Below are 11,078 nucleotides of genomic sequence, written 5' to 3'. Positions count from 1 at the left end.
AGGCCCAGGCCTAATAGGGGCACAAACCTCAGATCTAAGTGTGTGGGGTTCTCTGTCTCTGGAGAGACCCCTAAATGTTCTCTCTTTGTTTGGGGAGACCCCTAAATATTCCCCAGTGTAGCTCGTTTCAAAATAACCCAGAAAAGTAGTCTTGAGCCCTCGGTGACCGGGCGCTATGACCAGAGGGACTAGGCTCTCCCTTACCTGTGAGTGTGGACTACGTCCCCCCTGGCCTTCCCCCCCCTCTGGCAGTGATGTGACACAGCCGGGGGAAGGGCCAGGGAGGTTAGAATTAGACAGAGGCGCGGGGTCAGTCTACGCCCTGCCATGGGAGTCCCGCCCACCCTGCCCTTTATTGTGAATACTGGTAAATATGTTGGTTGTACGTGTTTAAAAGGAAAAAAAGAATAAATAAACAATGAAAATGAATAACAGAAATAAAATAAAAGGTGGCTGGGAGTGGTGAGAGGGCGCGGCTCATTTACACGTGCGTTCCTGGGCCCATTCTCGCCAGACAGGCGGGGCCCGGCTAGGGGGGAGTAACGGGCCATTGGATCGGGTACCTTTGGCCTTTACCCAATGAGCAAGCACTCTGGCAGGGGGTTGGCACTAATTAGGTTAATAGAAGTTTTACTAAAAAGCAGCGGCCGCCAGACCTCGTGTTTGTGGTTATTTGTGTATTGGTTATGGTGGGGTTTGGGAAGCCAAGGGAAGGGGGGGAAGGAGAGGGGGTCTCACAGTCTCCGAGGTCAAGTTTCTATTTATCAAAAATACATTGAGTTACCTCTGGTTTCCAGGCATGTCCTGGGGGAGTTATCACAGAGACACAGAAGCGTCGCTGAGTTTGGTGAGTAACTCCCTTAACCTCTCAGCAGTTGAATTCCCCCTTGGCGCTAACACGTTAAAAACAAGCATTGCTATTTCTTTGCATGAAGTTGCAGGTAATTGGAAGAGTTACACAGTGACGGCTATTTCATCACTCGAAACGGTCTTTTCGGTATTGTTCTCGGTCTTATTTCCGACTTCACATCGGATATCCATATCCATTCTTCGCCTCTGATCTGTATGCAGGACAATGCTTTAAAGCTGCAGTTCCGTCAATATCCTGCATGTGTGTTTTTTTTTAATAAATCAGTTCTGTAGTAAGAAAAAATACTTTTAGCATTTTCTGTTTTTAAAAAAACAACTTTGAAAGACCAATTTTCTTGTATTCTATTTTAACAGCCATTTGCTAAGGCACTGCCCCTTCATGTCCTGTCACAAGCCCTGGCACACCCCTTTGTCAGCCCTGCCCTCCCTCTAGCACATGTCAATGCAGGAGTGCTCATGAATATTCATGAGCTTCCACTGAGAGACAGAAGCAGAAGAAAAACAGATCCCTTCACTAATTATGTCACCAAATTTCGCCTATCAATACATGGAGAACGAATTGACCTGCAGCTATACAGTTCTTTAGGTAATTAGAGATTGCACACATGAAACTATTGAAGTACAAAAATAAATAAAATAAAAAAAAGACTAAACTGCAGCTTTAATAGGGCCTCTTTGGACTTGAATATTTTGGTTATTGAGGAGGTGGGGGAACAACTTAGCCACACAAGGAAGGATATACTCAAAGTGGAAATCCTCATTGAACAGTCTAGGCCTGGTACGGACGTTGTACAATCATTGGATAGTCTTAAGATCAAGCTGGAAAAAAATTAAAAGTGATCTTATTCACTTTAAGAAGTTGAAATTCAAAAAAGTTGTTAATGACTATAAAGATGGAAGAGTATACCCGTGGCTGAAGCAAGACCCCAAACAACGCAAGAACCAAAGAGGGAGAGCACCCCAGGGAGTCCAAGAAGTCCACACCAGTGACTCTGAAGCCCATTCCTCAACAGAACGTCAGAGAGGCCAAAGTCCGGCCCCTTTTTTAGGCCAATCCAAGGACAAGGAGAAAGGAAAATTAGACGCGGGGGCCAGGGGAAAGGGAAGATCACCCTATCCCCTACGTACAACGGAGCAGAAATGAGTATGGACACCGTGGTTGTTAATCTGTCTGATTACACTCTTAATCAATGTGAAATGTCTGTCTTAGCTAGGGGGCCCTCATATGTACCTACTACATTGTTTAATGATTTTGATTTGGAGGTTGACCTATTTAAATTCGAACGTGTATTAAACCTTAAATCATTTTTTTCTAACAGGTCTACAGAATCGGTGCATTCCAATATCCAACCAGGGACAGGTAATCCTCCTATGAACAACAAGGGACAGTTAATTTGGCCACTGACCAGCAAGGGACAGATAATTCGGCTTCTTATCAAGGTACCAAAATGTGCAAGCTCAAATCCACTTTTGTCCCGCCATTTAAAAATCAATCAGTCAGCACATATATACGATTGGTTAAGGGGGACATTGCAAGGTACAAAAAAAAAAACATAGGGCTACATACAATATGTCTGTTCAGGAAAAGGAAGCATTAAAAATGTTGACTAATAATAATGAGATTATTATTAAGCGTGCGGACAAGGGGGGTGCCCTAGTAGTGCAGAATTACTCAGATTATAAGGCTGAAACCATCAGACAACTGAGTGACAGTAACTGCTACATTAAATGGGATAGGGACCCTATCTTTAACTATGCGAGAGAAATTAAGGAAATTATCCAAATGGGGGTTAATAACCGGTGGATAACAGAGCCTGAATCTGAGTTTCTAACTATGTTGCATCCTAAATGCCCTATTTTCTATACCTTGCCCAAAATACACAAGAATTTAAACAATCCCCCGGGGCGGCCTATTATAGCTGCTATTAATTCATTAAATCAACCCCTTGCAAAATTTGTAGACACATTTCTACAACCTATAGCACAGACAGCCAACTCATACATCAAAGACACGTTTGATTTTTTTGACAAATTAAAAAACTCACCTGGTGATGGGACTAATCATATTCTGGTTAGTTTAGATGTGTCTAGCCTTTATACAATAATCCCCCATGTTGAAGGTCTTGAGATAATCAAGGCCGCCCTCATTCGCCATTATAGTGATACTGTTCCAATTGAATACATTATGCTCATTTTACATTTCATTCTCTATAAAAATTATTTTAGATTTGAGAGTGATTTCTTCCTGCAGATTAAGGGGACAGCAATGGGCAGTAATATGGCCCCTGCTTACGCCAACATATACATGACACATTTCGAAGAGCAGTACTGCACCGACACATTTTATTCGAGCAAATACCCAGTATGTACCTGGCAGATACCTGGAATGCGCCGCTCCTCACCTCTGACATGCCCCGTTGTGTTTGCCTTCCCAGCCTGGGTTCATGCCTGGCTGACGGGCGGCTGATCTGTTAAATGATAATGATTAGGATTTAACAGGCTGCAATGCTTCGCGTGTCTACCAGATGGCATAAATTCATGAATTGTAATGCAGTATATATATATATACAGTATACTGTGCAGTATTGCAGCCAGCGGGAATAAAATGCTTCAATCCCTGCCTGGAAAATACCTCAATGCACTCGGGCAGAAAACAGTCACAAACCTCAATACACCCGGGTATACCCGAATTCGTGGGACTAGCCGAGCTCGAATAAAGTGTGTCGCCAGTGTACATCTACAAATCAGACTTTTTAGTGCATATTAAAAGCTATTACAGATATATTGATGATGTTTTTCATCTGGACAGGTACGGAGGATCAGCTGTTATCTTTTTTTGAGTATCTTAATGGTCTCCATTCACCGGTCCTCCTCACTAATACATGGAGTACACAGCAACTCTCTTTTTTAGATGTCCTCATTACACAGACTAATGGGGAGTTACATACTGATCTTTTTTAGAAAGGATACAGACAGAAATGCAATTTTAAGGGCAGATAGCCATCATCCTCCTTCTCTTATTGATGCATTACCTTTTTCACAGAAAGTCCAGGTCTGCAAAATCACGAGCAGGAAGGATCATATTTAACCAGCTATTGGAGAACTACGTGGTAGATTCCTGGCTAGGGGATATCTTCCTGCGTATATCCTCCTGCTGTGTTAGACCGGGCACTGGATAAAGAGGTAAGTGCTACCAAAAATAAGAAGGAGGACGGGCTTGTATTTACCACTATATACAGTCAAGCTGGTGGTTTTATTAAATCTACCATTCTTAAACACTGGCATATTCTGCAAAATGATGTTATATTATGTGAAAGTTGCTGTGTACCACCAATGGTGGCATTCAAAAGAGGGAGAAATCTGGCGGATAGCCTGATACATGCAGATAATGAGGGTAACTACAGAACTCCTCATTTTCTGGAGGGTGGCAGACCGGGTAACTTTAGATGCATGAGCTGCTCGGTCTGTAACAGTCTGACTACCGGTAGTCAATTCAGTCACCCCCAAAGCGGGAGGATCATAAAAATCAAAAATAAAATCACATGTAGATCTGAATATGTAGTGTACGTAATAAAGTGTCCATGTGGTCTTCTTTATGTGGGTAAGACCATAAGAATGTTAAAAACAAGGTTCATTGAACATAAAAGTGTAATTCGAAAAGGTACAGATCCCTCTATTCTTGTGCAACACTGTGTGGAACACAATCATAATGTTGCCTCTTTACGCATCATGGGTATTGAGACAGTAGCACCTAGACAAGGCACTCCAGATAGGGAGACTTTCTTATTGAGACGTGAAGCATTCTGGATACATGCTTTAAATACCAGCAACGGTATGGGTCTTAATGAGCAACAGAATTTAAAATGCTTCCTTAATAGAAGGTAATTTTTTGTCATTCTACAGGCATATTTGATCTTGCACCATCCATGGACTCTGCACTTACCAATTGGGAAGATTATCCTTTTTGTGTGTTTTTTTTCCCCTTCTTTTTTTCCCCTCCCTCCCTCCCCCTTCCCCTCCCTCCCTCCCCCTTCCCCTCCCTCCCTCCCCCTTCCCCATCCTCCCTTCCCCTTCCCCCCCCCCCTGGTTGTTCTAAATACTGATGTACTGCATATTCTTATGTGGAATTTCACTGTAACTTTGCAGGATTATACTGATGTCATCAGCAGTACAGTATACAGTCACATGTTTTAATAGTATATTGCTGTATTAGTTTTGTGCACATATGCTTTATTAATATTTTGGTGTGTGGTTTATTTACACTTTCAGGGTGATTTATAGGAGTGTCTCACTCCTCCCTGCTCTGAAACTGATCCCATGGCGACGGATACATCTTTGTCCAGCCCTGTGAGTACAGTCTTGATTGGTGCACGCCCGCCCCCCCTTACCCCCCCCCCTGACTGCCGGGTCACGCTGACGTCATCATGGGGGAGTGTTCAGTCTGGGGAGAGGTGTGGCTGTGGCTGCAGTCCTCCAAGACAGCTCTATGCTGTATTGCCAGGGATTTAGACCTAGACGTCTGACGTCACTAGGGGGCGCCATATGGTAGCTCTGACGTCATCAGGTGGGCGTCAACATCCTGGTTATGTGGCAGAGCGGGGAGGGGTGAGTATCAGGGGGGTGGTATATATTGTGACTGTTTCTTGTGTTTGTAGCCTTCACCTTGACTGCCGAAACGTTGGACTTCATGGCATATTAAACCTCCTTTGAGTAAGACCGTGTGCCTGCTTCTTCTTCTTTGTCCGGCTACAGGAAGGGTCAGGAGACAGGGAGGACAGAGGCAGGAGAACCCCATCTGGCTCCGGCCTTGCCTGTCCCTACGAATACAAACATACAACCCCTCACTGAATAACATAGCCCTAATCCCATGTAATAATCCTGGGTGTAAACAAAATAATGGTTTTATGAATATTGTAATGGTTTATTAGGGACCTAGGAGGTGGCCAGTGGGGCTGTTATGTGTATTTTTGTTTATTGTGGGTAGCGGGGGTGGGTGAACGGGGTATTGGCCCCAAGGATGGGTGTTTAGGCCTACCGGGTGGGGGGGGGGGGGTAGCGGGAGGGGTTAACCCCTTCATTACCTTAGCGGTATTAACCGCTAAGTTAAAGAAGAGGTTAAGTCATCCCGCAACCCCCTGGCAAGGCCTAAACACCCACCCAGGGCCAAATACCACCTTCACCCACCCCCGCTACCCGCAATAAGCCTGGCACGGGTATATAACCCCTTCACTGCCTTGGCGGTAATGAAGTTGCCTGTAAATGCATTTTTTATGCATCGGATTCATGCCGGGGGTCTCTTGTGCTGATATTAATGGATATCAGCTCTGGGACACATGCATTTTATTTTCATCGCAGCTTCACCCCACCTTCTTGCCAACTTTTGTGGCTGGACAATTTGGAGAAGAAACAGCAATTTTAAAGTGGCGATCAGCCGCAATAAGCTGATCAGGGCTTATAGAATTGAGCGTGTTTGAAAAACTGGCGATCAGTGCCGAAAAGTGGCTTATCACCGCGCGTCTGCCGATTTTATTTATTTATTTATTTTCCGGCAAAAAAAAAACGGTTATTTTTGCTCTAATCGCCAGCTTCTCTGGGCTTTCTGAATCGCTGTAGGCGATTACTGCATGAGGGCCTTAGGGAGGATGTGTTCCTGTAAAGTACACCTAGTTTGGCATAGGATTTGGATGTCAGGGTATCAATGTGCAACCCAAATGTTAAATGGGAGTTGAACTATATGCCCAGATATTTCAAACCAGTAACAGGGGCTAGGATGGTATTAGAGCTGGTTTTTATCTGAAGCTCTGTCATTGGCAGCTTTAGCAATTTAGCTCTGGTCCCAAATACCATTGTTACAGTCTTGTCAGTGTTTAAAATCAGTTTGTTTTAAGAAATCCAGTTTCAAGTCTCAAAAAATCAGATTGAAGTATGTGTTCAAGGTCAGAGAGGCGAGGGCTGCGTGCATATAGGATAAGATCTAAGGCCTCTCACAATAACCCGTTAGGAATATTAATTCCTCATCTATCCGACATAAGTATAAAATATAGTCTACCAAGACCCCTAATACAGAGTTACCCACCTTATACGGGAGCAGCTGCCAGACTAGTATAGTAAATGTATCTTATTTCTTTTGCCACTGGAGGGCAGCGTGGAGTTGCAAGGAGTGGCGCCCGTAAGGACGACGTGCCAGTTAGGCGGAAGGAGAAGCGCACACACTTTTATGTGAAACGGATATATTTGGGGAGGGATCTAGTAGTCTGAGTAAGAAAATTAACCATTTAAATATGTACAGATTTAATCCCACTTTTGGAAATTAGGGATGTTGCCTAAAAGTTTGAGAATGCATAAAGTGCCACCCATGGGCTTTAATGAAGCAGCATTTGTGGGCTAAAGGGAACAGCATTCTGTATAAAGGTATTTTGGACTCGATATAAATAATTGATGCCAAAAACTAATATTAAGTAAATTGAGAATGGAAAAATCTTCAACACAAACGTACAGAATGTGATATTCTGAGAGATCTTACAGATGTTATCAAATCCCACAATGAATATATAGAAAATGTCTGTATAGAACGAGTCAAACAAGAATATGCCAATAAAACGTTTAATTGGGAGATACAGGGGCCACAATTCAGGTCCTTTAGCTGAAAGAAGAGAAGCCGGTCAGCCAGTAGAGCAGGTCAGCCGGTCAGCCAGTAGAGCAGGTCAGCCGGTAGAGCAGGTCAGCCGGTAGAGCAGGTCAGCCGGTCAGCCGGTAGAGCAGGTCAGCCGGTCAGCTCTGAGATCAGCATTACTTATATCCCCTAAACGTTGTCCCCTGCATGTAATGCTGCAGAACAGCCTACACTGCATATACTGTACATGAGATACTTAACCCTTTCTTTTCGCTTGACTCTAATCTGAATGATTTGCTAATTGGTTTGTAATTAGAGAGATATTTGTAGCAGAATCCCATGTATGTTATTTTTACCTTTTTAGATACCGTTTTGTGTAATAAAAGATATGAGATCAGAGGGGCTTCCTGTTTGCACTAGTGTTTTGGCAGAAGTGTATATGTGACCCTATAAATCTCCCTCACACCCGGGCTTGGCAGCGTGACACTAGTGCAGCGTCCTGGGGAAGAATCACTGAGCTGTTAGCAATAGATACAACGGGTAGAAAAGACACTACACATAGGTTTGATTAAAGAGAGTATTTTATTTAAATAATTAATCTCTTTGCTGGGAGGGGCCTGCAGCACATTGCAGAGCGATATAGTAACACGCAGAGCAATGCACTGCAGGCCCCTCCGGCAGCAAAGGGGTGAAGACCAATGCAGGGTGTATAAAGATCTCACTGATAATTCATGCACAAAGGGCAGTTTGTTGCTGGGATCCAGAGGAAGGCGAAACATAACCCCTGCTGTGCAATGGGGGAAAAAATTCCTTCCTGACCCCATTAAATGGCGATCGGATGGTCCCTGGATCACTGCGCAGTGAGATCAGATGGAGCAGCACAGATCAGAGTTGTTATACACAGGGGCACACTCAGTATATAGAGATGCGGGTGATGGGGCCCTTGTGCCCCTGTGTATAACTCACCTGCTCCCCCATCCCCCTGCATATCTATCCCATTCACCCCTTTTCCTCCCGCATACCTCGCAGGGCCGACCGTCCATTAGGCGGTCGCCTAGCGCGCAGAGCTCCTAGGGGCGCATTAATAATCATTATTATTTTTTCCTCTTATTATTTCATTTATTTATATTTTTTTTTAAATTATTATTCTTTTTTTTATCCAGTATTTTGGCACCCTTTTATTTTTATTTTGCGTCGCGCTGGGGTGCGGTCGCACCCCCTGCAGCCCCGATATCTACGCCACTGTTTATTTTATTATTTTATTTATCTTATTATTTTTTATACAACTGGGGCACAAATTTTAAGTTTCGCCTCGGGCACATGAAACCCGTGCTCCGGCCCTGCTCCTTGTTCTCTCACCCTCTCACGCCCAATATCCCTATCTCCCTCTAGTACCTGCCCCTCCCTCAGCCTTCCTGATCTTATCTGCCTCTCCTGTGGTCAAACCAACTTCTCAGGGCCCCTAGAATACCCCTGTATCTACGCCCTGGCTCCTCTGCTACCTGCTCCTGGCTTCTTCTCCGCCTAAAAAAGGTGAAGCAGCAGATCTGTCCGCACCTCTCGTATTCTCCTACCTGCTCCCGGGGTCTTCTCCTCCGCCTAAAAAAGGTGAAGCAGCAGATCCGGCCACACCTGTCGTATGCTCCTTGGTCATCGTACACCACGTCTGCGTCATCGGCCGCCTTGTAGCCCACCTCATTGTTCCACTCTCGTACACTACCGACACGCTTTATTGCGCATCAATTTCCCGGCTTGCTAGTGGCCGCCCCTCGGCATGACGCGCGGTCACGCGTCTTCTGGAGCCTGCGCCCCCTGCACGCGCGTCCAGGGCTCCCCGAGGGATCGCGGGACGGCGGCAGGGATTCCGGGGGACCCGGCGGACCCGGCAGCGGGAGGGAGAGCGCCCCGATCGGAGGGCGCTCTTCCGCTGCTTCGGCGCGCGCCCGGGCTACTGCTGCGGCCAAGAACGAGCAAATGCTCGAATAAACTTGGCCGCAGCAGTATTCTCCTACCTGCTCCCGGGGTCTTCTCCGCCTAAAAAAGGTGAAGCAGCAGATCCGGCCACACCTGTCGTATGCTCCTTGGTCATCGTACACCACGTCTGCGTCATCGGCCGCCTTGTAGCCCACCTCATTGTTCCACTTGACGCCCGCTTTGTCATATGCCTCGTCGTCCGCCTCGTAGCCCGCCTCGTCGTCTGGTGGCACAAAGGGCACCACCTTCGTGTGTGTCCTGATCTGCAGGAGACATGAAGTGTTTGTAACCAGGGACAGTGATACTCTGTATCGCAAGAGCTCCTGTGCCACTTATACCCCATCCCCAATACCACGTTATACTGCCCTCCACAGGGCAAATACCCGTTATACCCACCTCCCCAGGCCCAGTACCCAGTTATACAACCCTCCCAAGGCCCAGTACCCTGTTATACGCCCCTCCCCAGGCCCAGTACTCGTTATACCCACCTCACCAGGCCCAGTACCCGTTATACCCACCTCACCAGGCCCAGTACCCATTATATACCCCACCCCAGAAGGTCATGTTTCTATTTATCAAAAATACATTGAGTTACCTCTGGTTTTCAAGCATGTCCTGGGGGAGTTATCACAGAGACACAGAAACGTCGCTGAGTTTGGGTTAGTAACTCCCTTAACCTCTCAGCAGTTGAATTCCCCATTAGGCGCTTAGCACGTTAAAAACAAGCGTTGCTATTTCTCTGCATGAAGTTGCAGGTAATTGGAAGAGTTACACAGTGACGGCTATTTCATCACTCACCTTCTTCCCCCGAAACGGTCTTTTCTGTCTTATTTCCGGCTTCACATCGGATATCCATATCCATTCTTGGCCTCTGATCTGTATGCAGGACAATGCTTTAAGACAGGGTTGCACAACCTTTCCCCCTGCTCCCCCCTCCACCTTCCCCACCTTGTCTCCGACGTTCTGATGTAACGACGTCATGTGATATCACGTTGCTATGGCAATGCCACATCATGTGACGCCACGTTGCTGTCGCCAGAAGCCGCCGGAGACAAGGAAAGGGAACTTACAGAGGCCTTGCGCGCGATCTCCGGCATTTAATTTAAATGCTGTGGGTAAGAGCGAGGGGCCTCTGTAAGCGCCGAGCCCCTCCTCCCAAGAAAATGTCGTGCCCCTCGATTTGCGCACCCCTGCTTTAAGAGATATTCTGGGACCCTCCAACTCCTCCATCGGACCCTTCCTCATATTGACTGACCTTGCAGTGCTCTGCACTGACTTGCACTGACCTGCTATGGTGCCTCTCAAAATACCATGCTAACTCATTCTGAACATACATGTGTCCTTTCTACATGTTACTCAGCTTGTATGGGCCACAGACAGCTTTCCCGGGGTCCAGGACTAGTTTCCACCGGAGATACTCACCCATGGGTCGGCGACTTTGCGAGAACCCACCCCCCCCCAACCTGTTTTCTCTTGCACTGCCATAGACAACAACATTTTGGCCTGCTGGTCTTTCTCAGGTAAAGTGGCTAAACCCACTAAATCCAGCAAAGAAAGGCCAGCAGCCGAAACATTGTAGTCTGTGGCACAATAAATTATCTTTTTTTATTCAAATCCGTGT

At 46.1% G+C, this 11,078-nt stretch overlaps 1 long non-coding RNA gene across 1 annotated transcript; it reads left to right on the top strand.

The window, feature by feature from the left end:
- The first annotated feature begins 1,707 nt into the window (after window positions 1-1,707).
- LOC142467282 (uncharacterized) lies at window positions 1,708-5,843 on the top strand. Its single transcript, XR_012788340.1, has 4 exons — window positions 1,708-2,014; window positions 2,190-2,310; window positions 3,914-4,053; window positions 4,774-5,843. It is a non-coding gene; the product is annotated as an uncharacterized LOC142467282 (long non-coding RNA).
- The last annotated feature ends 5,235 nt before the right edge of the window (window positions 5,844-11,078 follow it).

This window comes from Ascaphus truei, chromosome 16 (assembly GCF_040206685.1).
Source record: "Ascaphus truei isolate aAscTru1 chromosome 16, aAscTru1.hap1, whole genome shotgun sequence".
Lineage (NCBI taxonomy): Eukaryota > Metazoa > Chordata > Amphibia > Anura > Ascaphidae > Ascaphus > Ascaphus truei.
This window is presented reverse-complemented; position numbering and strand designations above follow the sequence as displayed.